General features: G+C 35.6%; 1 long non-coding RNA gene across 1 annotated transcript; it reads left to right on the plus strand.

Annotated features, from left to right (window-relative positions):
• The first annotated feature begins 551 nt into the window (after nt 1-551).
• Nucleotides 552-15241, plus strand: LOC122100805. The gene is made up of 3 exons (XR_006146260.1): nt 552-718; nt 4040-4041; nt 15230-15241. It is a non-coding gene; the product is annotated as an uncharacterized LOC122100805 (long non-coding RNA).
• Nucleotides 15242-25743: the final 10502 nt, after the last annotated feature.

Below are 25743 nucleotides of genomic sequence, written 5' to 3' on the forward strand. Positions count from 1 at the left end.
CATATGTTGGAGTGAAGAAAGCTTTCATCACATATCATAATTCTGCAGCATTTTTAAATAATCAGAGAAAATATATGAAAATGTAAAACTGAAACAATACAAATTGGAAAATAAAGGGTGGATTTTTAAAAGACAGTACCCCACAGCTACACTAAGCTTACTTTTAGCCTGTGCTCACTCTAAGCTTATCGCTAAGAGAGATAAAATAATGAAAAATACTTGGCTCAACTGCTGGCAAAAGTCTTATTGTTTGTACCACTCTTAGAAAAGACCCTTGGGACTAACAGTAGAATTCTTGCTATTGATTGGCTGGTTAAATAGAAGACTATTAGCTTCAGACAGGCTAGATTGATTATCAGCAGCAGCAGGAGCTGAGACTCAGAGCTGAGTGAGCATTAGGGTGGAAAAAAAGAAGAGAGAGAGACAGAGACAGAGAGAGGGAAGGAGGAGAAAGGAGAGAGAGAGAGAGAGAGAAGGAGGGAGGGAGGGAGGGAGGCAGTGCACATTCTATAGCATCACTGTTTGACTGCTGGTGCCGGTTAATCTTGCTTCCTAGCTCTCTCAGTCAACAACTTACTGAGCTGCCTTTTCCTTTACAAAAGGATGTCAGCTCTGAGACACAGCAAGAAATAACAGACTTCACCTTGGAATAGCTCAACTCACTCTTCCATTATTAAAGTGGATTTTGAAAAGAAAACAAAACCCAAAAAAAGCAAGTGTTCTTCCAGCCCCTGCTCATTCAGCTTTACACAGAAACAGTTTCCAGCTCCAGGTATGGCAACTGCATTTTTCTTTATCTCTGGCTTTCTTATTAGTTATTCAGAGTAGAATACATTGTACCTTTGCATGCTTTTATTAAACTGAGTTTGCTGTGATATATTAAATTCAATACTGCATACAAGCATGAGAATGTAGAAATGCAGGAGTTCCTATGTGTGTGAATATACTTGCTTTTGCATACCTTAAGGTACATACATATTTTCTTTTAAATACTCCAAATGAAAAAGAATGGAAAGAGGCAAAATCTGTATTAAAAACAGTATGAGCATTTTGGTGACAATATTAAGCGTGTTCAAAAATAATATTTTAGCTGTTAAACAACTTTGGGAAATAATAGCCTATTAAGAAAGAGCTGTTTCTCCATCCTTGTCAACTGCTATATTTCATGTGAACATAGAAGCTCTTATCTGCTTTTTCAGTGGCTGAATTTCCCCCCCTCCCACCAAAAAAAAATCTCTTCTGACTGCAGTCTTGACTTTCCAGCATTAAGGTTGATGTGACCTAAGTGATGTGATTTTAAACTGCCCTCTTGTTATGGCAGTGGCTGGCTGGCATTTGTTCATCAGAATGTACAGAGCTAAGGCAGGGAAATATGACTCTGGAGATGCCTAGCTAGTCAGGAGTTGATTGCTGAGCTGCAGAGGTATCAATTAATGTTAAAGTGCCAGTGACAGTACGCGAAGTTGCAGGCTCCATGTACCGGATCTTCCCCACATTAACACTTTTGTGGAAACGGGCTTAAAATAATTCATTTATGAGGAAACGATTGGGATGGGATAGAACCCTGGGCTGAGGTAATACAGAATGCATGGAGTTGATCACTTTAGTTTTATGGGTCACAAATAATCAACTGCAAAGGGAAGGACATTGTGACAAAGGGATTGTGTCCATGCTCACTGGAATTAAAACAATATCAGACATTGCTTTGTGTGTTTATTCACTTTGCCTCAATGAGGAAACAGTTTACCAGATTGCTTCTGTGGCTGCCTTGGTGAGTAAAGTTCCCTGAGTCATTCCTCTATTTCAGAAAACACACTGGTCTTTATATCTATAAGTTAACAAAACTTTGAAAGATGGTTTTCAAATTGTAAAATAAGAACATGATAACCAATCCTCTTAGAGACAATATGTCTGAAGTTCACAGCATTGTATATTCTCTGTTGTTTATGTGTGTCTTTAGCTTATCCTTGCTTTAATTGAAAATACAATACATATGTGCAAATTGCAATTCTTTATGCCCTGAATTTTGTCCACGGTCAAATATTTCAATATTTCTTTAAAAATGTAAATATTATGATTACTTAGATGTTACTATGGTTGCAAATGATACAATACAATGAATGTATTACAAAAATTGAAAATTACAGTGTCTAATATGTATGCACATATGTGTATATATGCTCACAAAGGAATTTATACACTTTCTCTTTAAGTCACTGGAACAAAGTTTCTATATATGTTTTTGAACATTCTGTTCCATAAACAAATGCAAAACTCTCCAAGAAGGCACAATAGAAGATTATTTTGTATATGTGGTAGCAATGTGGTATCCACACATTTGCTTCAACTCTATTATACCTATGATTATTAATTCATTAGATAAACTGTATTTATTACACTATGTGTAACCTGGTTAAATGGATCTTTAGCTTATCATTTTATTTTATAATCTACCTTATTCCATTAAAAGACAGAACTTAATTTTAAATGTCTCTTCATTTTTAATTTAATGCACAAAACTATTTATCACTTATGTCACAATGATGCAAGTGTCTACCTGCTTCCATGTCAAAGTTCTCTTAGAGTACTTACTTGTGCTGGTTGTATGGAGTTATCCATATAGCACACTGGTACTCAGTGTGTTTTCAGTGCCTCAGGAGAATTTGTCATGAGTTTATATAGACACTGAGAGTATCTAAATGTCAAAGCTTCAATTTTTCTATTAAAAAATTACCATGTTCTTTTTAAATGAGTTCCAAATTACGTATGTATAAGCTCCTTATCTGTACAGTCTCCTTCACTTCCTCTCACCGTTATTTCTTTTCTATTGATTTCTTACACATTATATAATTTCTCTTACAAGGACTTTGATTCACTGTCGACCTAATAGGAAATGTTCCATGATTGGAGACAGAGAAATTTCCTTTCTAAATAAAATTTCCCACTTTCTAGCTAGTTAATTAATTTGTCTCCTACTTCTCATGTCACTGCTCCTCAGCAAGCAGGACTGAGGAAGTGAAACACAGAAGGTCATTCAGTGTTCGAAGCCTTCCTGTTTATATAACTAAGTTACCTCAGCCATTCTCACCTTTTGTGCATACTAGATATCTCTAGTTGGTCTTTCATTCAATTTCCCATTTACTGGCATAGTGTTAGATGTTCATCCTGATTATTCATTTCCACCAACCTGAAGCAAGAAGTCAAAAACAGCAGCCTCTTCTGGTTTTACAGACACAGAACCATTAGGGGGCTCTTTCTTCCTGTCATATACTCCGTAAACCACAGCAATAGTACTGCTTTATTGAAGTATTCTCCATGTTTTTAAAACATGAGTTCTACTTGAAGTAGCTTTCTAGTACCCTTCTCGCCTAGAACAGAAACATTTCAGATCAATAAAACATAAACTTTCAGAAATAAGTAAACAGATACAGCTTTCTGAATATTTTCTCCTAGAATTAATTCCTGCATAAAATATATAATATTCAACATAAACTTTACTTAAGATTTTTAAATAATCTAATTAAGACAAATTTATAGGACATACAATATTTACATGGCATCACAAATAAAACAGAATTAAGTAGCAATTAATGGGAACAAACTTCTCTAGTGTAACCAAATACCCGATCCCAGCACATGGAAGGTTCAAAACTCTGTACCTGCTGTGCAATTTGCTTTCAGAGGAGGAGAACAACAAGTAGTAGAAACAGGATTTCCTGTTTCCTTCAAAAACAGGCATGGGACAAGTGAAAATAATTGGAATTACTCTCCTTACACGTATATAAATTCTTTTTAAGTTCCAAAATATAGTATATGTTATAATTTTAAGGTCATCACAAATATACACAGAGGTTGGTGAGTGGCCAGACTTAAGATTATTGGCTTAATCACTTCAGGGAGCCAAGCCTATTGCAATGCCCTGCAAAATTCTTTAATATGTAAGAATCTATTTTTATTATCTCTAATACAGCCAAAGTTGCTTTCTTACTGGTGGACATTTGGGGGACATTGCATAGCAATTTGTGGGTGCATAAACAAGCAGTTTTTTCTGTTGGTGGCAGAAATCAGAAGTGAATCATGGCACTAGGCCAACATGGGCAAAAAGTTCTTAACTTCTCAGCAAAAATAGGCTGGGGTAGTGGCACACAGTTGTCAGACAGCTACATGGGAAGCACAGATAGGAAGATGGTAGTCCAGGGGGGTCCCAGACAAAAGATAAGACCCACACTCAAAACTAAGCAGTGCAAAAGGGATTGGAGATATGGAGATATCCTGAGTTCAAATTGTGAAGTTAGCAAAGAAAATAAAGTCATGGGTGAATATGACAGCTGATTTCCAATGGACTTAACCCAATGAACTGAGGTTATACAAGTCTCTGTAAGCCAATTGTATATTAACCCAATAGGAAGAACTCCTGGGTACCAGTGCCTCATGGCTGTAATCACAGCAACTCAGGAGGCTGAAACCTAGAGTATCAGATTTTATTTTTAAAAAGAGATTAAAAAGTAGTTCTCTATATTTGTATTGTTTCTATTGTCAACGAAATAAATTGTGTTCTCCATAAAATTACCTTTGATGTTTTCTTGCACACCATGTATGTGCAAGTTTGAGTGGGCATATACAGGTATGGTTGATTTCATAGAGTATACATAACATAGGAAGAGAATCATCTGTACTATGTAAAATGATTTGTTTGCTATACCTTCAGTTTCTTATTTTAACCAAATATCAACATATCCAATCTCTCCCTGAGCCTCAGAAGATATGTACACACAATTGCTGCCATAATCGCTGATTATTTCAATTTAGAATTGTTTTGCTATGACCATAGATATGTTCATATAAGACTTCTTCTGTTGTTTTGTTTCCTGTCCATTAGAATTCTTTCTTGAATGCTACCTTAATGAGTATTGTTCATCTATCTTCCACTCACCATCACTTGTAAGTGAGAGAAATTGGATCGTGATTTTCTGTATGGTTAATGGAAGATGATGAATCAGGCCTGGATATGAATCAGATGAGAATGAATCAGATGGGAATGTTGGGATGACAGTGTACTTACTTTTCTAAACATATTAATGTAACATGTGCTTGGAAGATATTAATTTTCACCCTGCTGGCAAAAGTAATGTGACACATGACCCAGTAGTAAACCATAATGCCAGACCAACACAATTTTAAGGCCAAAATGGCTAATGCGTTTCAGATAGTCATGGCACATGGAGACTATTTTTACAGAAAAATAAGAAAAGCATTTTTTTGTATTCCTTTCTCCCCACGCCACTCTACCACCCTTGCCAATTTTTCCTCTTGTTAATGTCTTCTATTATTCTTTGTTGCAATTGAATGATTATTAACTAACATTCCTTCTATACTCTTGGTATTATTTATTATAGAGGTTTTAATAAATGCATAACAAATATCTAAAATACACATAACATTTCTACTACTCTAAAACTGACCTATGACCCTACATTAATCCTTCCTCTGAACTCCTGAAAAACTTTGAATATTTTACTGTGTCCATTGTATTCATTTTCCAGAATTGAAGTCATAGAATGTGTAATGATACTTGGTAGATACTTAGTAGATTTTACTGAGTGATTTGTTTTATTTAACAGTATATATACAAATTTCAGCATTTTTTTCATACTTTGTTAGTTCATTTTTTTTAAATATTATGCTATTGTATAAATGAACAGTGTTAATTCAACTGCAGATACATTTTTTTCTAACGGAAACAAAATAAGACAACTGTATAAAATTGGTGTAAGTTTTCAACTAACAAGTAAATTTCATTGAGAATGTTCACTGGGACTTGTGGTAATAGGTTTACTTTTAAAAATAACAACAGCAAACAAACAAACAAACAAAAATGTCTGTTCTCCAGCACACCTCTGTATATTTGGATCTGTCCAACAATTAAATAGATGTCTTATTGTTCCATATATTTATCAGAATTTGGTGATTTTGTTGTTTTGTACTTTAATCATTCTAATAGATATACTATATATCTGTTAGATATGTAGGTAAGAGCTTCTTACTGATGTGAATATTTTTGGAAGTAGCCATGGGAAACATGTCCATAAATGAAATACTAGTATTTGACAAATAGCTTTTGTCCCTTGTGTTGGAAAAAGTTTGTGTGGCAGTGGGAAGGTAATGTAGTTCATTATTAGTTTGCTCATCATACATATATGTTTTGACTTTTTTTTTTTACAATTTCTATTATGGAACAGTATATATCAGGCAGGCACTGGTGGCTTATACCTGTAATCATAGTTATTTAGGAGGGTGAGATCTGACAGGTACCAGCGAGGGCAGGAAAGTCCATGAGATTCATCTCCAATTAACTATCAGAAAACCAGAAATGGCTCTGTGGCCCTGTGGCGTTGTGGTAGAAAACTAGCCTTAAGTAAAAGAGCTCAGAGACAACACCCAGGCTTTGAGTTCAAGCTCCATACCAAACAGAAAAAGTGGGTGGGCGGAGGAGGAAATGTATACATAGTGACCTAGTGAAATGATGTAGCATATACTTGTAAATAAATGGTACTTTTCTACTTTGAAAGCTTTGTGATTAAATCAAGGAGCATAGATAACCATAAACCTCAGAAGAGAGAATCATTTTGACTGTGCTGGCTGCATATCAACTCTAAGAGATTTCTAACTGATATTTTTGGATCAATTATCTTCATTTGCCTTTGAATGTGGGACTTCATATTTATACACAAAATCATCCAGCAAACCATGTATCTTCATAATCTGGTTTTGAGCAAAATTTCTAACATCATATCTGATTTCTCCAAAATTAAATCATATATCCTATCATCCAATGTTCTTCCCAACTCTTTATTTTCTACCTAGAAGGGTAGTACTCAGTTGACCAGTGTTTCTTAACTTTACAAACTTTTACATTAACCAATCTTCCCACATCTTTGACTTAAGCATTTATATATTGCTAATGCATGAAAGCTTGCACTGATGTTTGCATTTGCTGTTTGCATTACACCCATTTATTCAGACTGTATGATTCAAAAATGAAAAGACAATGTTTTTTTAGTCCTCAAATCATGTTTATTATGCTAAACAGTTGCATATTATTTGGAGTAAATCAAGATCAAAATAGTGGGTTTTAGTAAATGATTGTACATAAATTACTCTTGAACATATTTTCATGTCTCCAAATTCTCCTCTTCTTCCCCAACTTTTTACTTAAAATATATACTAGTGAGTTCAACAACCTTATATCTAATTCTTACACAATCATGGTACAGTCATGAAATATGGTTTACTCTTCTTTCAGTCACTGACACAAAGCATTTACTATGCAACTAATAAGTTTTGCGTTTTTCCTTATCTCCAGTTAAACCAAACTAGATTTCTCCATCTAACAAATGGGGTGGGAAAGGGGAAGAGTGTTCTAATCATTGGACTATTCTCTTTTACATCCTTCTGTGTTCACTTCTTAGATGTTAGGCTTAAGTCCTTAAGTGCAACAAAAATAAAATAAATTTGCTTGTTTCTGTCCTGTTTCCTTTCAGGATCTTTTTTTTAAGTATTATAATGTGTTGAAAGGCAAGAGAAAGCAACCTTAGCTTTCCTTGTTGTTTGCAACTCATTTGCATTTTCATATACAGCTCTGCACTCTAGCAGCAGCAAGGAAGTGAAAAAGAATGGAATAGACCCAGGTAAGTTCTTATGATGGTTTCTTGGTTCCCTTCCCTACATCTTTCAGGTTCTTACATACTCAATAAGAAGTTGTCATTTTATAAACCAATATTTCGAAGTCATTTGTTTTATAAAGTAGAAAAAAGTAGAGAGTGTCAGTTTGTTGAAAGCATTTGTTGGAATCAAAGATAATAAGGAAAACAAGTCTGAATTCTTTGTTCCTCCACTTCTGTGGGGGAGAACCATCTCCGCATTTACTACCTGTTACCTCACTGTAATCCTCTTATATTTTCATTCAACTCCTGTTAAACTGTGTGGTACTTGGTGTTTTTCTGACTCAGTAATGACTGAATAGAGAGTGTTGTATGGGAATTCAGTTATGAGATAAAGAGAAGCCGCATTTTGAGAGGCTGAATCAGGAGCCTTTACTAGAAAGCCAGAGAATGTGAGTGGATACATGTGACACACTCCTCTCAGATTAAAAAAAAATAGCTTTTACCACACTTCATACTGTTCCAGTATAGCCCTAAGAGTAGTAAAGAAAGGGCAGAAAGCAATTGCAACAAACCAGATCAATTCTAACGGAGAGTTGAAGAGGGATTCCATCGTGACTGGAGGAGAGGCAGGAAGCGCAAGGCGTGCGCGGCACAGGCTGGCAGAGATACAGATGCCTAAATGGGGTCATGGTTAGGGGAAGGGTCACATGGAGCTCTCAAGTTCATGGTCAGGTCAGATAGGACTGGTAACATTGTCTAAGTCGCTGCCCCATCTGCTTCCAGTAATTTAGGCACCTATCACCTAGAAGTAGGAGGAAGCGAAATGAATTTCACCTCTAAGAGTTTTCGGAAGTCTTCAGTTTTCCCCATCAACCACCAAGATGCCAAGATGGCACAAGTTAAATCCAGTATCTATATTTCAAGTTGCTAATTTAAATAGTAAGATAAGAGTTGTGGGAAATGGAATAAGACCTCCGTGCTGGCTGTAGGAAATTGTACAACCATTATTCCCTTGGCTTTGATCCAAGCACTGACTTGTTTGCTCATAGTAAAGGTCTTACTAGTGAACTGTAGCTAGTTATGGCGTTTCCAATTCATTGGATATCCAACAGTGGCTCCTTGTAGAAAGAGACACTTGAAGCAAAGCTCAGTAAACTATTTGTCATGAGGATTATGATTATGTAAAATGTCAAAATAGTTTTGACTGAAACTGGGAATATAGATAAGCAATCAAACAAAATACTACCCCCCACACACACCCACACTACCGAGAAAGAGATTTTATATTATTTTATCAAATCAATTTAACCCAATAAGAAAGTTGCTATGGCCATCTGAGTGGTTTAGAGTTAACCCAAGAAGCTTAAAATTCTGATTTTCCTTAAGCCTCTCTTGAGAGCAGAGGAAGCCACTCTTCGGTATTCTGAGGAAACCACCCTACTCTGTACCTCTGCTAATAAATCAGATGGTATGATTGTCCTTCCTAGATAGCTCCCATTTTCCTCCAAATTCTCCTTTTCTCCTTTCCTTATAAATTAGACTCAGAGCTCAGCATGTTCTGAGTGTACATTTCACAATATCTAAACAAAAATAGCTCATATTTCCAAAATGATTTCACAATGTTTTAATATCACTAACAAAGCACAGAGTATCTGTGGAGCTAGATTTGAAGAGAACTAGAATGAATGAGAAAATGTAAGAATGATTTGGAGTAAATGTTGTGCAATGCATGTACTTATCAGAGAACCTTTGCTTAATACATTTGCATGTTCATCTAAAAATAGCAGCTACTTAATTGCTTGAACAAAATGTGTACACATGTCCTTTAATAAACCATGGTGTTGTATCCTAATTAACCTATTTAAGGTGGAAAGTGTTTTAATTTGAAAATGAATGCATTGCAGACTTTAGTAATGTATTACATTATGATGGATGGGTTTGATCATGCAATATTGTGTGGTTCTTCATGACCATTGTCAATACTGCAAGAAAGAATCTTGTAGACTGGTGAAATGATTGCTAACATATAAACTCTTTTAAGGAATATGGTATTTTGGATGAGTAGCTTTCTATATTTTTAATCCATTATGCAATGTAATCTGATTTTCCCAATATGTTAAGGACTTATCTTGATGATTAATAATAAGAGGTGATACTTGCTCTGGCCTTTTTTTTTAATAATTAGGGAATATGGGGGCAAATATTTTGGATGTAAGATTCTCAATTAGATTCTTTCATTTTAGAGCTCCATTTTGCTAATAACAAGACTCTAAGGAGCTCTGCTTGGAAGATTACTGTACTAGATCTAATATAAATAAATGAGGTGCCTAAAGTAATAGAACATTCTTAATATACCAGTTACTATCTGTGCATACGAATTGCATTTCAGATCTGTAAGCAATTTGAGCTTTTGAATGCATACCTGAATTGCCACAGCAAAAATCTCCCTTTACCAATAGATTTAAATTACAAATCCATTCGGTAGCATGTCAATAATATTTCTAAATTGAGATTCTTATTTGCTATAAATAAATCATACCAACAACTGAATGCATACATTATAGACAAAACTCTGCACATGCAAAAAAGTATAAAAGTTAATTGAACTTATGTTGTTTGAAACTGATGAGCTAAGAAAGAACTCCTCAACAAGGGCAAGTTGCTTGTATAGCATATTTTACCTTGGAAAATTCAGACTCTGTGAATGGCTGTTTAGATAACTCTATATATGAACAATTGACAAATGTAACATTTGACATTTCTTCATTTCCACAGAAATATGCTTGTTTTCACTCTACCTTGTCCATTACTTTTAAATACAGTTTGCAAACTAGAGACTATTGTGTGATTGACCTTCCTACACAAACAATCCACTCTATATCATTGATAGTCTTGACATTTTCACAGTACATTTTTCCCTGTGCTTCAGAGAAAGTATAATAATTATGTTTAAGTAGGTAGGATATTATACATAAAAGAAAGAAAAATCTTTATAATGTGAGTCTGAACATTATGTAATAACACTGACATCTACTTAAAATTTAACAGAATGAAACAAATATACAAGTAAACTTAATACTTATATTTCAAAAATACCTTCATAAAATTTGTAGGCATATTAAAAATATAGAGGCATCAAACAGTTTTTAGATCACTTAATTCTATTGTTTTCAACTTAAATAAAAGCTGAATTAAAAAATAAACAAAAAATATTTGTTTTTATTTTACAATATCATGTTTGGTTTAGAAATATAAAGGGACAAGTACTCACTTTGTTTGAAAAAATACTTATGAAAAGAGTTCAGAATAATTACAACCAGTAATTTTACTATGTTCTATTATTATTATAGATTTTATTATAGGTTTATTATTATTATAGATTTTTCTATTATTATTATAGATTTTATTATAATTCTATTATGTATCTGATCAATAATGCAGAATAAAGCTATAGTAATTTTATATCCTTCTCTATTTTATATTAGGAAAGCACTAGTTAGTATTCTTTTGATTAATAACTGAAGTAGAGAAGATAGCTTCAAAGTGTTTGGCCAGACATTTCCACATTATGACTCTAGTAATATTTATCTAGCATTATTATTATTATTATTATTGTCGGTTGTGGGCTTGAACTCTGGGCCTGGGTGCTGTTGCTGCGCTCTTCAGCTCAAGGCGAGCGCTCTACCACTTGAGCTACAGCGCCACTTCCAGTTATCTGGTGGTTTATTGGAGATAAGAGTCTCATGGACTTTCCTGCCGGGCTGTCTTTGAACCCTGATCCTCAGATCTCAGCCTCCTGAGTAGCTAGGATTATAGGCGTGAGCCACTGGCGCCGTCTTTCGCTAGCATTATTGAAAAATAATCTGTAGGACATTGTTATAACAAGGAACAAATAATATTTAATGTCTCCAAAACTAATTTTAAAACTCTTTTATACATTTGGAACTCTAACTACTAATTTATAATTTGTTTTTCAAGATTTTGTTAGACATATTAACTATTTGGGATAAAACATCGATTTTTACTAAGTTGCTCTACTCTCTGAATTTCTGACTATCCAAAGTAGGCTATTTGTTTTCTCATCTACTTTTCCACATTGGATATTTAGTTTTTATAGAGTTTGTCTATAAGTTCTTTTGTACATTTTTTATTGTAAAAATGCTGTACAGAGGAGTTAGTTACATGAACAAGGTAATGAATATATTTCCTATTGAGCATTGTTGCCTCCTTCTTTGTTTTCCCCCTACCATCCCTTCCCTCCCACCTCCACAACTACCCCCCCACACCTGAAGTTGTAAGTTCATTTTCAACATAGTGTTTTGTACATCTCATTGTTAAAATGGGTCCACCTGTATCCTTATTTAAGGATTTTTTTTTCCTTACCCTCCCCGAATTAGAGAAGTGTATATACAAAAGGACAAGATACAGGGCACCAACATCAAATACAGTGAAAATAGGGGTTATACCATGGGAGAGGAACATACAAAGCAACAAAAAGCAATCAGATGGTACATTATAAACACGTTAGAAACAATAGCAAGAAAGATATTTGTGTCCTTATCTTGGGGTTCATTTTGCTTAACATCATCTTATATGGTCATACATACATGACTTTTGGCCTTTTCTCTTTTCTTACATGTGTACTAGCTACTGCAAATAAGAGACACCATGGAACCTATGTTTCTTTGGGCCTGGCTTACTTTATTTAATATAATCTTTTCCAAGTCTTTCCATTTTCTAACAAATAGTGTGATGTCATTCTTTCTGATGGAGGCATAGAATTCCATTTTTATATCTATATGTATATCTATCTATCTATCTATCTATCTATCTATCTATCTATCTATCTATCTATCTATCTCTTTCACATTTTCTTGATCTATTCATCTACTGAGGGGCATGTGGGTTGGTTTCACATCTTAGCTATGGTAAATAATACCATGATAAACAGGGAGCTCTATGTGGACTCTTTTGATGAACCTCCATACTGCTTTACAAAGTGGTTGAACAAGTTTACATTGCCACCAACAATGAAATAGGGTTCCCTTCTGTCCACATCCCCTCCAGCATCTGTTGTTATTAGAGTTCTTGATTATAGCCATTCTAACTGGGGTGAGCTGGAATCTCAATGTTGTTTTGATTTTCATTTTTTTTTTGTTTATGGTTAGAGAGGTTGAGCATTTCTTCATGTGTCTTTCTGCCATTCTTATTTCCTCTTCAGAGAAGCTTCTCTTTAAGTTTTTAGCCCACTTATTTATCAGGCAGTTGTTTCTTTGAGGATTTGTTGTTGGGGGATTTCGTTTTTTTGAGTTCCAAGTGTATCAGACCCTTGTCCATTGTATGGCTAGTGAAGATCTTCTCCCAATGGTCTATAAGTTTATAATAACCTTTTTGCAAATATTTATTATACCTCAAGATATTGCTTGAGTACAAATGTGCTCAATGACTACATGTCCATTTTTAGAGTAGACAGTTTTATTTGAGATGATTTGAGATTTCTTGAACAGGTCTAAGTATTAATATCAGAAAGCAGTATTTTATTTTCTTCTTCCTTTCTTACTTTCCTCCCTTTCTTTCTTCCTTTCTTTCTTCCTTTCTTTCTTCCTTTCTTTCTTTTGTCTTATTTTATTTTTTTCTTTTCTTTTCTTTTTAGAAGCAAATGAGGTTTGAATTCAGGACCTGAGCACTGTCCTTGAGCGTTTTGGCTCAAGGCTTATACTCTACCACTTTGTGCCACAGTTTACTTCCAATTTTCTAGTGCTTACTAGGAGATAGGGGTCTCATAGACTTTTCTGCCTGGGCTGGCTTTGAACTGTGATCCTTATGCCTCAGACTTCTGAGTAGGTAGTTTTATAGGCTTGAACCACCACCAGTGCTGGGATCAGAAAGAAGTATTTTCAATGCAAAAAGGAAACAAAAATCAAGTTGTCACTTTATATTGGCCTTAAAAAAACTATAGAATCCTTTGTGATGTTCAGATGAATTAGTAATGAAGAGGTTAGAGATGCAGCTTAGTTGGTAGAGTGCTAGCTAATGAGATTAGGTATTATGTTCAAGTCCCAGTCTCAGACCAAATTTAATAAAAAGCAGGTGCAGGGGTTGTTAATGTGGCTTAGTGGTAGAGTGGTTGTTTAGCATGTGTGAAGCCCTGTATTTGATTCCTCAGTACCACATAGACAGAAAAAGCCAGAAGTGTCTCTGTGGCTCAAGTGGTACAATGCTAGCCTCACAGAAAAGAAGCTCAGGGATATTGTCCAGGCCCTGACATTAAGTCCCAAGACTGGCCACGAGAGAGAGAGAGACAGAGAGACAGGCAGAGAGACAGAGAGACAGAGACAGAGAAAGAAAGAGAAAGATAGAAAGAGAAGGAGAGACACACAGGCAGACAGAGACAGAGAGAGAAAGAGAAAGAGAAGGAGAGAAAGGGAGTGATTGAGAGATTACTAATGAAAACAATACATGAGTGAATACAATTAAAAAGTTTATTTTAGTTTTTAACTACTTATTGTATTTTCCTTCATCATTTGAATAGATTGACTTTTTAGCTTTCACACTACGTGTTGCACTGACTATAGGTTTTGGCAAAAATTCACCTATATGTATCCACTATGATGACATAATGAAGACTAATTTGAACGCCCTAAAAATCTTTGATGCTCTACCTATTTATTCTTCCTCCTTCCCCTTGATGTCCTGACAAACACTAAGCTTTTCATGGTGGATGTATATTTTCCCTTTTCAATATATAATTGAAAATCAAGGGATTGCCTATTTCACGTATTCATAAACATAATCATTTGCTGTCTTCAAGATAGTTCAAAGCCAGTTGATGGCGGCTCAGGATGCTGAGTTCTTAGGATTGCTGTTCAAAGCCAGCCAGGGCAGGAAAATTGATGGGATTATTAACTGGAAAGTAGCACTGTGGCTCAAAGTGACAGAGACAGGAACAAAAGAGCTTGCAGACGGTGCCCAAGTCCTGTGTTCAAGTCCCAGAACCCACCAAAAAAAAGTTCTGTTGCCAGGTACCTGACAGTTTATTTATTCACTTCTTTACGGATATCTTGTCAGCTTAAAACTTTTTGCAAATAATTACAAAATTGCCATAAACATCATTGTACATAATTTTGTGTCAAAATTTATTCATAGATCATTAGAATAAATACCAAGGAACACAATTGTTGGGATAAAAACTAAGACAATGGTTTATCTTGTAAGAAACAAAATGTCTTCAAAACTGCTCTCCCATTCCCTTACCAGCCCTAAATAAACAAGAGTTACTCTTATTCATCTCAACATTATCTAGTGGTGACTGTTTTGTGCATTTTGGCCATTATAAGAATGTATAGTAATGACTTGTTCTTTTTAATTTACATTTGCCTAATGAGATGATATTGTACATTCTCCCATCCGTTGGATATCTATATATTCTTTGGTGAAGAGGCTACTCAGGTCTTCTATTATGCTTTGTTTTGTCTTGAGACAGCATCTTTTTTTGTTGTTGTTGTTGGTTGTGGGGCTTGAACTCCAGGCCTGGGTGCTGTACCTCAGCTCTTCAACTCAAGGAGAGCACTCTTCCACTTGATCCATAGTGCTACTTCTGGTTTTCTCATGGTTTATTGGAATTAAGAGTCTCACAGACTTTACTCCCTGGGCTGGCTTTGAACTGTGATCCTCAAATCTCAGCATTCTTAGTCGCTAGGATTACAGGTGTGAGCCACTGGCACCCGGCTTTTGACGCAGGATATTTCTATGTAACTCAGATTGCCTCTGAATATGCTATCTTCCTGCCTGCACACCTGAGTTCTGAGATTACATTCATGTGCCCAAATGCCCAGCTTTTCCTTCAGTTTTAATTACAATTTTCCTTAATGTTAATTGTTTAAGATGTTTGTGTGTCTTTTAGCCTGGGTGGCTCCTGCAAATAATGACTCTCAACTGTGACTTGTCTTCCTATCCTTTCATGAGTATATATCATACAATTCACTGTTTTCTTTTAATCACCTGTGAGTAATCTTTCAGTCTATAAGTTTAACAAGAAAAAGTTATTTCTTTCATGTACCTCAAATTTAATCTCTTGTATGACACAGAATTGTTTTGAATCAGTAGCGAATCAGAGTCGCTTGAACATCAGTGTTATGCATAGTCATGGTATCCCCCAAACTCTGTTTAAATGTAACAGAGTAATTGAAATAACATGTGGGACTTTAAAGAGCTGATCTGGTCACAAGAGGTCCAATACCATGACAGTTTGGCACTGTTATTGCACAGGTGCACTCTTTACTGCTCAAGTGGCTCTTGGATGGAAAGGCCAAGTTCAACACCATCCCCCTTCTCTAGCTTTAGTGAACTTCTTGGCCTTCTGCCATTCTATAACACAGACAAAATGACGTCGCCAGATGAAATCCCTCAGTCTTCAACTTCCCAGTATTCAAAATTGTGACACAAAGTTTTATTATTAGTATGTCATCCAGTTTTTAGCATTCTGTCATAACAGCAGAAGACAGAATGACACCATCATACTATTTTTAACTGGGAGAATACAACAAGGTTCTCGGATGGAATGAGCTGATGGCAGGTGAGATTTCTCTAATCCTAGTTGTCTCTGCTATTGAATTTCCTTTGAAAATGTAATAGATAGCATTCTTCCTTTTGTCCCTGTTTAATGTCCTAATGTCCTTGCATGAGTCTCAAAATATTACTTAAATCATTCAAAATTACCTGTCTTTTTCAAAATGTATTTTGTTTGAGATTTCTCTGCATGCATAATCATCCATTAAAACGAACTATCCCGATGATCATTGACCCTAAGAAGGGATGGTTTTGAGTGTTCTCTATACCTTGTTGAAAGTCATGCAAGTCCTGAGGAAGGTATGGTATTTTAGGGTCAATCCCTTTAAAAAAACAACCCATGCCTATCAGGCAAGACATTCAGAAATACGTGACAGCAAGTGAACCTAATGGCAGAGTATGCGCTGAGTCAGTCCTTGAATTTCCCTGGACGCCTTCTCACCTGCACTTAGCAGCTGTTTGTTTCCTGGTTCACTGGAGCATATGATGCTGCACCAAGCCACGGGTCAATAAAGTCATTTACAATGATCCAACCCTCAGAGTGAAAGAGATGATGCATCAACCAAAACTCCTTTAGGCAACAGGCTTAGCAGGGAAATTTTGCACTTTAGGTAGCAACATATAATCAAATGAATCAGCAGCCTGCACATCTCCCCAATTAATTTTACTGGCTTTGGAAAGCATGCAGCCAACTTTTGAAGGCTCTTACCCTTCAGCAAAGATGATAGAGTCAGACATCAAACCACGCAGAAAACTTCCAGACCTTGATCTTTTATTTATTCATTTTATATTGTCAAGTTTGTATTCCATACCCGATTTAATATTCTTCACAGTTCTATGTAATATTGTCCTGTTCCTATGAAACAATGAGATCATTAGTTTTCTAACTACTCTCAAGCAATATTGCTAATACAAATTTCAAAAAAACCATAACTATCCATGTTGAAAACATACTAAATGCAAAACACTATGTGCTTTAAGTAGATAACCTTGTTTAACTCTAATAAACCAGCCAGGCTACATATGATATGTTTGATCACATTCTTAGAAAACTACATACATTTATTAGACAATATTCTATCATTGTAGGCCTCCAGAGATGATTTAACATGCAAATGTATCTTTCAGACTTAAAGTCAATGTGTTTATTGCCGTAGGAGCAAATAAAGGTATCCACTGTACCATTATCAAAGCCTGATTTTATTACTAGCGTTATAAAATTGACCTTTAGCTTAGATGTTAAATGCTTAGTATTTTGGAATTATTCAAAATTAAATAAACTGTTTAAAATGAATATCACATTATATTTCATAGTGTTTCTAGCTGAAGAAAAATAGCTTGATGTACTTTATATGAATCATAAAATAATATAACAGTTTGAGTCCTGAGAATATGGCATGATATTAAATACACATGTATCTGACTTAATCCTCATATTAGCACAAGAACTAGAGATTCTTTCAAGCTGCTTGACAGAAAATAAACTGATAGCTCTCATCTAAGTGTTTAGGTAAAGACAAATTTCATCAGAATTTTATATATTTCTCCTGGAAAACTACATTTGTGCTCCAATCCCTATTTTTTTCATTTCTTTAATTTCTATTGGTAATTTTCTATTTGATACACTTAATCCCAATTGTAAATTGGAAGCAGAAATTGGAAATGTTTGGATCTTTTGTGGCAATTGAGAACCTTGGAGCAGCAAATTCTCACAAAACCAGCAGTTCTCACTCTTTGTAGAAATCTAGCAGGGTCTTGAGATGGGGGTTGTGTAAAGTCAACATGTCATGTGCAAGAGACTATCCTTTTGCAGTTTAGTAATAGATCCTGAAGAAACATAAAATAATCCATGCAGATGAAAATACATGAAGTTAAATAAATGGAGTGCTTTCTATAGTAAATTGAGTGCTAAGTGAATGGATTTAGGAGGGGATGTCTTAGGGTAAATATGTACTCAATGAACAGAAGCAGAAGTGTGCATAGGAAGCAAATGACATGGCGTTCTTCCACACTCAAACTGATTTGCTTAAAATCGTCTCACTTCCCAAAATCCCAAGCAAGAGGAGGCAGAAAGCTGTTGCCATAAGTCCAGTGATTTCCTGGAATATTATCAGGCATGACAGACAGCTCTGTGAATTTATATGAAATTCATTAGCATTTAAGTTCTTTCCTTCAAAATGGCTTGAATCTTGACCTAATCTTTATCTCTTTGGAGACCTATAAAAGTGCTTCCCAAACATCCACAAACAAATAACAATGTACCGAGTCACTCTCTGTGATAAATAGCGTTTAATCCAAACCTGAGGAGAGAGAGAATGGATGAGTACATCACTGGAGCACTGCAAACCGAGGTGTTGAATCCTCCTCCTGCCTGCAAGGTTTTCAATCAACAAACCGCAGGAAAGCTCATTGCACTTCCTTCATTACTTATAGTACCTGGGCTCATGGCAGCAGGAGGTTTATCTCATTCTTCCTGTATGATTATTCCATCTCACTCACCTTCTTACATTATTTAAGAGGATGCCAAGTCCTTCTCACTTTGTATTCGGGAGCTATTCATCAGCTCCACAGTGGTTCTTTCAGACTACAGCCTAACACACAAAAATACTATGTTACAGCGACACACAGCAAAAGCCATTCACCCTAAAAAGCAATGCAGTGTGTGAGAGGGGAGGGAAGGTTGCGGTTTTGCTTCTACTTTGCCCTTGTTTGTGGTGAGTACACCTCTGCCAAAGTGACGAAACAGAAAATGTTTATCTTCCCCCAAGTGGTCACATTCCCTTCCCTTTGCACAGCTCATGTTAATAGAAATACATCAAAACCCCCTATTCATAAGAATACGGTCTTCTATAATTTCTAATTTTTGGCTTTAGAAGTTGTGCTTAATTCTAATGACAAATCTCATGATTTTCTCATTTGTTCAAACTGTGTTCATGTAAATTTTCAACATTTGACTCACTTAAATGTTCTTCCTGTGCTGCTACTAAATAGTGTGTTGAAAGCTGAACCCGGTGGTTCAGATGTGGATCTACTTTTAGTTTTCTGAATATGGATGCTCAGTTTTCCTAGACCAATTATTGAAGAGACTATTTTTTCATTCTCTCCACTCCTCTTTAACATAGTTCTGGATCTCCTAGTAAGAGGAATAAGGCAATAAAATGATATTAAGAGAATTCACAAAGGGAAGTAAAATTGTCTCTATTTGCTGAAGAAATGACCCAAAAGATTCCATCCCCAAGCTCCCATAGCTTATTGATGACATTAACAATATGTTAAGATACAAAATTAATCCACAAAAATCAGTAGCCTTCACTTAATATGTTTTTTCCCTGTCTTTCTATTTTCTTATAAATGGGGTGATGTCCTTTCTGATGAAAACATAGAATCCATTGTGTATATATACCCAACCACAAACAAAAACATACTAAAGCTACCAGTACAACCATGTTTCTTTCATCATTATTTATCATAGCTAAGATATAGCACCAACCCAGACGCGTCTCAATTGACAAGTGCTTACTATTGTAAAGTTACTTCCAATATTCAAGCTGCTATCTACACAATTATACAGTCATAGAAATCTGATGCCAGTGTTCTATCTCATGGCTTTAACCTCACAATCACTTCTAATTTCAATGAGTAGCAATTTACTCCAGGAATATTTACTCTCTTGTCAGTCCTCAATTGGTATTGTACAAAGATTCTTCATCTGTAATGTAGGGAGGTTTTCCTTTCATAGGATATTCTTAGGTTATAATTCTATATGACTCAAAATACTAGCTATTATTTCTGTTTTATGTGTGTTGCTTGTGTGAGGGCATCTTGTTTTTGTCACAAAGATGGATAGTGCTGATGATATTTAAAGCAAAGTTAAAGGAATAAGTATCCACAGCCTGAGTCAGACCTTCTCAACCTAATTGTGCTGGCAGGACAAGTTAGCAAACACTGCACAGCAGAGAGAGATGTGGACTAACAGGACATGAAGCTTTCTTTTAAAGAAAAAAAAGTATATCTAGAATAACTTCAAAGAGTGTTTTCAAGATCTCCATACAAATTGGAATCTTTTCAAAGATGAAAGATATGTTTTCTAAAACCCTGTAAATGTGTTAGCACAACTTAAAAGTAGGTACTTATATTAGCCATTGAAATAGATATCTGCTAAATTTGAAAAGAGATTTTTATGACCAGAAAACTAAAATAGGGTGAATGTGGAAACTTCCTTTTGAGGCAGTGAAATTTCATACAGATTAAATTCTTATGTAAGAAGATAAGTATATTAATGACTCTTAAAAGTTGATTTGGTACTTCTCTAGTCTAAACTTACATTTTCTTTCTTGAAGCATTTTAAATTCTCTCAATAGTGAATCATATATGTTAGCATATATATAAGCATTAAATATATAATTATAGTCAGCAAAAATAAAAGAAGCAAAATGAATTATATATATGCATATGTATAATTGCATTGGTGTATATAGTGCATACATATATGCAATTTTTGTCATATTGTCCCAACAAATCTATGACAAACACACTTGGTACTGACTGCTTTTTCATAAAACTTGTAGGAAGATAATTTTAGTAACTCAACTATTTATGTATGCAGACTTGAACATTTCTAATTCACTACTGTCGATGTGGCAATTTGGAGGTTAGTTTTAATGTTTGCACTCATTTGTACACATGGGCTAAGATGCCCATAAAGAAAACCAGAGCATTCTTTTCATATAATAGACAAAGCCCCATGTATTCATTTAGAAGCAAAGCTCAGTGCAGGCAAAACTGATGATCAAAACAGGCCAAGTGTAATTTTCTTTCTCTTTTCATTAACCACTAAGTAGAAATCAGACAGAGGCTTCTGGTATGAAATGCAGAAGGGCAATCACAACCTTAACTTGCAGTAATTAAACTAATCGTCTCCATGGCAGAGCTAGGAGATGTCAGGTAGGGAGGCACTTAAGACCTTGCCTTTGAAGAAGTGAAAACATTAGTTAGTGGATTTTTCACACTTTCCTGAAAATCAAGAGCTGATTAAACATCAAGGGTCATTTTCGTAGAGTCTTCTCTCTAAAATAAACCTCTAAAATGAGTGAAAATACAAGATTTATCTTTAAGAAAAAAGATAATGTATAGAGTTCCCTTTGAATATATTTTATCTTGGATTCTATCTCATAGCTATCATTTCACCTCAGAAAGAGAATATTTGTTCTCGTTGGTTCTTAGCACTCATTTATTCCATGAGAAGAGCCTGGTTAAGCTATATATTTGTTACAATCGCTGCTATCACAGATTTACATTTTTTAGGATAACAATTAAATTGCCTTATTATTTTATTTCTTCTTATTTTAACATATATTTTGTTGTAAAGATACTATACAGAGGGGTTACATTTACATGAGTAAGGTAATGAGTACATTTCCTATTGAGCATTGTTACCCCCCCCCATTGTTTTTCCCCTACCATCCCTTCCCTCCCCAACTCATCTCCCCTCCAAGCTGTAATGTTCATTTTCAACATAGTGTCTTGCACATCTCATTGTTACAATGGGTGATCCTGTATCTTTATTTAAGCATTTTGTTATTTCCCTTCCCTTCCCCAAATTAGAAAAATGTATATACAAGATGCAGGGAATCAGGGCTGGGAAGGTGGCTCAGTGGTAGAGTGCTTGCCTTGCATGCGTGATGCCCTGGGTTCGATTCCTTAGCTCCACATAAGCAAAAAAGAAAAAAGCCAGAATTGGAGCTGTGGCTCAAGTGGTAGAGCGCTAGCCTTGAGCTGAAGAGCTGAGGGACAGTGCCCAGGCCCAGAGTTCGGGCCCCATGACCGGACAACCCCCCCACCCCAAAAAAAAAAAGATGCAGGGAATCAAATACAATGAAAACAGGGGGAAAGAACATACAAAACAAACCAAGAAACATCACATAATACATTATAAGTACATTAAAACTACAGCAAGAAAGATAAAACTTCTTGTGTCCCTATCTTGGTGTTCATTTCACTTAGCATCATTTTTTATAGTCGTATGCACATAGCTTTTGACCTTTTCTGCTTGTCCGAGACGTATACTAGTTGTTGCAAATAAGGGAAACCATGGGACTCATGTTTCTTAGGGACTGGCTTAATTCACTTAACACATTTTTCCCAAGTCTGTCCACAGAAATTTTGAGACTTAAAGCAGAACAAAATCATTATTTTTCAATTCTAACATGTGTTTGCTCAGATTAAAAAGCAAAATGTCAACAGGTAGCTTTCCTTCTCCTCCTCTTCCCCCTCCCCCTCTTTCTCCTCCTCCTACCTCTCCCCCCTCTTCTTCTCCCTCCCCCCACCTCCTCATCTCTTTCCCCCCTCCTCCTCCTTTCCCTCCCTCCCTCCTCCTACTTCTCCTCCTACTTCTTCTTCTTCTTTTTTCCTTTTTTCTTTTTGGAAACTGGGAGAGTCACTGGATACTTTCTTGTCAGGTTTTCTGACATATTTCACATCCATATGAAATTGATACCTTCTGTTCTTCAAGGTGGGAAAGACACGCGGCTGAGGGCAATGGAGGTGCAGCCCTGTAGATGGCAATGGCACTCAGTGCTGTGTCTCAGAGACTGACAAGACTTGCCTGGGTTTTGGCTATGGAGAAGGCGATCCCAGCAGGTACTGCAGATTAGTACTACCCATGTGGCCTTATGTAAAAAGTTCTTGTCACGGTAACTCAATGCAGTGCTGGACAACAAAATATGAGTGGGGAGAACTTTCTTCATAAGACAAGTAAGTAAAAGACCTTTGTTGCTCTCTGTAAATGGGTACATTTAGGGGTTCTAAGCACCTTGGTCTCTACTCCAGTTGGTTACGCCTATCATAGTAGGTCAATTAGGAAGTCAGATCCTGTAAAATCTTGACTGAATTTTTTAATCCCTTATCAGAATCCCCAGTGTGATGGCAAAGCTACTGAAACTTGAGCATCTAAAAAGAAGAGCTAGAGATGCTCAGAGCAGGATTTTCTACTGGAATTGTTTTCTTTCCTTCCTTTCTCCCTCTCTCTCCCTCTTCCTCTCTCTCTCTATCTCTTTCCCTCCCTCCCTCCCTTCCTTCCTTCCTTCCTTCCTTGCTTCTTTCTTTCTTTCCCTCCCTCCTTCCCTCCCTCCCTCCCTCTTTCTTTCTTTCTTTCTTTCCTTTCTTTCTTTCTTTCTTTCTTTCTTTCTTTCTTTCTTTCTTTCTTTCTTTCTTTCTTTCTTTCTTTTCTTTCTTTCTTTCTTTCTTTCTTTCTTTCTTTCTTTCTTTCTTTCTTTCTTTCTTTCTTTCTTTCTTTCTTTCTTTTTCTTTCCTTTTTGTTTTCAGTCATGGGCCTTGAACTCAGGTCCTAGGCACTGTCCCACTTTGGGCCACAGCTCCACTTCCAGTTGTTTGGTGGGTAATTGGAGATAAGAGCCTCCCAGACTTTCCTGATCAGTCTGGCTTCCAATGTGGATCGCAGATCTCAGCCTGTTGAGTAGTTATGGTTAGGAATTTGAGCCACTGGCTCCCAGCTGGAGCCTTTTTCCTAACAAGGTTTTTGCATTTGTGTCTGACTTCAACTTGCTCATTCAAGATGCTCTTGGGGCATTGGATTCTAACTGATTTTTGCTTTCCTTTGGTTATGAGGTTTTAGCTCAGACACTTTCCTCTGTCAGTCAGCTCAGGGTCGTCAGCCTCTGGACACTTCCACTTTTCTCACCTGAGAAATCCTCATCAGTGAAATGCTAATGTTACACAGTGCCCATTTCTTTTCCGCTATTGTTACATTTTAACTTTTTTTTAACTTTCCTCATCTCCTTCCTTTTCTACATGAGTTCATGTGTTTAAATTAGTAGCTGAAGATCCAGTGATGCTAAAATGAATTTATTTTCATGCCACATGTCAACTAGGGATTACCTTGCATAATTACTACCCTAAATAACCCTGCACTGCCCAGGTATGATGGATGAGAAAGTAATGACCGGAAGCGTATTCATGATGAAGCTACTAAAAGTGGTAGCTGGCATTTTGCTCATATTTCACTAATGAAACAAGTTGCAAGTTGACACTTAATTTCCGATTGCACAGAAGATAAAATCTTACTATATGTGTGGGTAGAGGTAGAAAAAAGATGTAGTGGTTTATAAAAATTATTCCTCCATACAGACCAATTGGAATGAAAGAAGAAATGTACATGTTGGCAGGTGGAGAACTTGCAGGACTGTTTCCCTGTTTCGAAATGTCAGAGAGTTTCTTTGGATAGCTGGCTTCAGAGGACAATTATACATTTAAGAGTGAAGAGGGAATATCTGCCAGGAAAAGGAAGCTTATACTCAGGAAGGAAACAGTTACAGTGCACTAGTGGTGCTGAGGGTGGTCTTATAGTTATTCTGACTACTTTAAATTTACGTAAAGAGCTGGGAAGCTGGCTTAGTGGTAGAATGCTTGATTAGCATGCATGAAGCCCTGAGTTTGATTCCTCAGTACCTCAGAAATAGAAAAAAAATGGAAATGGGACTGTTGCCTAAGTGGTAGAGCACTAAGCACCTTGAGTAAAAAAAGCTCAGGGACAGTGCCTAGGCCCTGAGTTCAAGCCCCATGACCCGAAAAATAAAAATATAAGTTGGAATTTGCTAAATAAAAATCAGTGAATGTTCTAAGCAAAAAATGTGTGGAATGCTTTTTCAAATATATAATCCCTGCCAACTGATTCAGTCAAAACAAGTGGATTCTGATATACCAATATAATAAAAATGAACTACTGAAGTTTGTAAAAAATATTTTCATAATTGCTTTGGGGACAGTTAACCTTGAGTGTTCAATAGGGAATAATAGAATGAATTAGCATTTTGTAAAGTATGTCCAGTATTGGTTCTATCTTTGTAACTGTAAGGTAGTAGCATTTTATTACTTTATAAGTCCTTCTTCCTAAATTTAATAGGACCTGCTGTTCAGTGTTTTAACATAAATATAATAAATCTTAAAATTGAACAGCACATATGAGAAAGAAATTATATTAAGATCATTTGAATTAGTCAATAGACTCTAAACAGGCAATATAAATGGAGAGATAAAAATATCTCTACATTTCAGGGATTTTATATGCACCAGAAAATTTCCATACTAAACATTTGCTCAAAAATATCACTAATATTTTATTATTAAATATATATTTATCAAATTTAGCTTGTTGATTATTTTGAAAAAATAATATTTTATCAATAGAGAAATAAATATATATATGAAATATAGTCTATAAGAGAATTCTATATTTTAATACTCTCACAAATCATATAATACCTTTCTAACTCTACATATCTGCAATCCTTGTCTGAAATTACATCCTTAACAATCCCTTTTATTATTGTAACAGGTTTCTTTTTTATTACTTATTTTTGATTACGTTTCTATTTCTTATTTCAAGTAGTTGTACAAAGAATTTGCCACTTAACATAGCAGTTCATGAATATGATATATCTTGATCAATATCACCCATTTCAACAGGTTTCTTTCTCTTTATTTTTACTCAACA

This window comes from Dipodomys spectabilis, unplaced genomic scaffold, assembly GCF_019054845.1.
Source record: "Dipodomys spectabilis isolate Male_0828 unplaced genomic scaffold, ASM1905484v1 ptg000606l, whole genome shotgun sequence".
Taxonomy (NCBI): Eukaryota; Metazoa; Chordata; class Mammalia; order Rodentia; family Heteromyidae; genus Dipodomys; species Dipodomys spectabilis.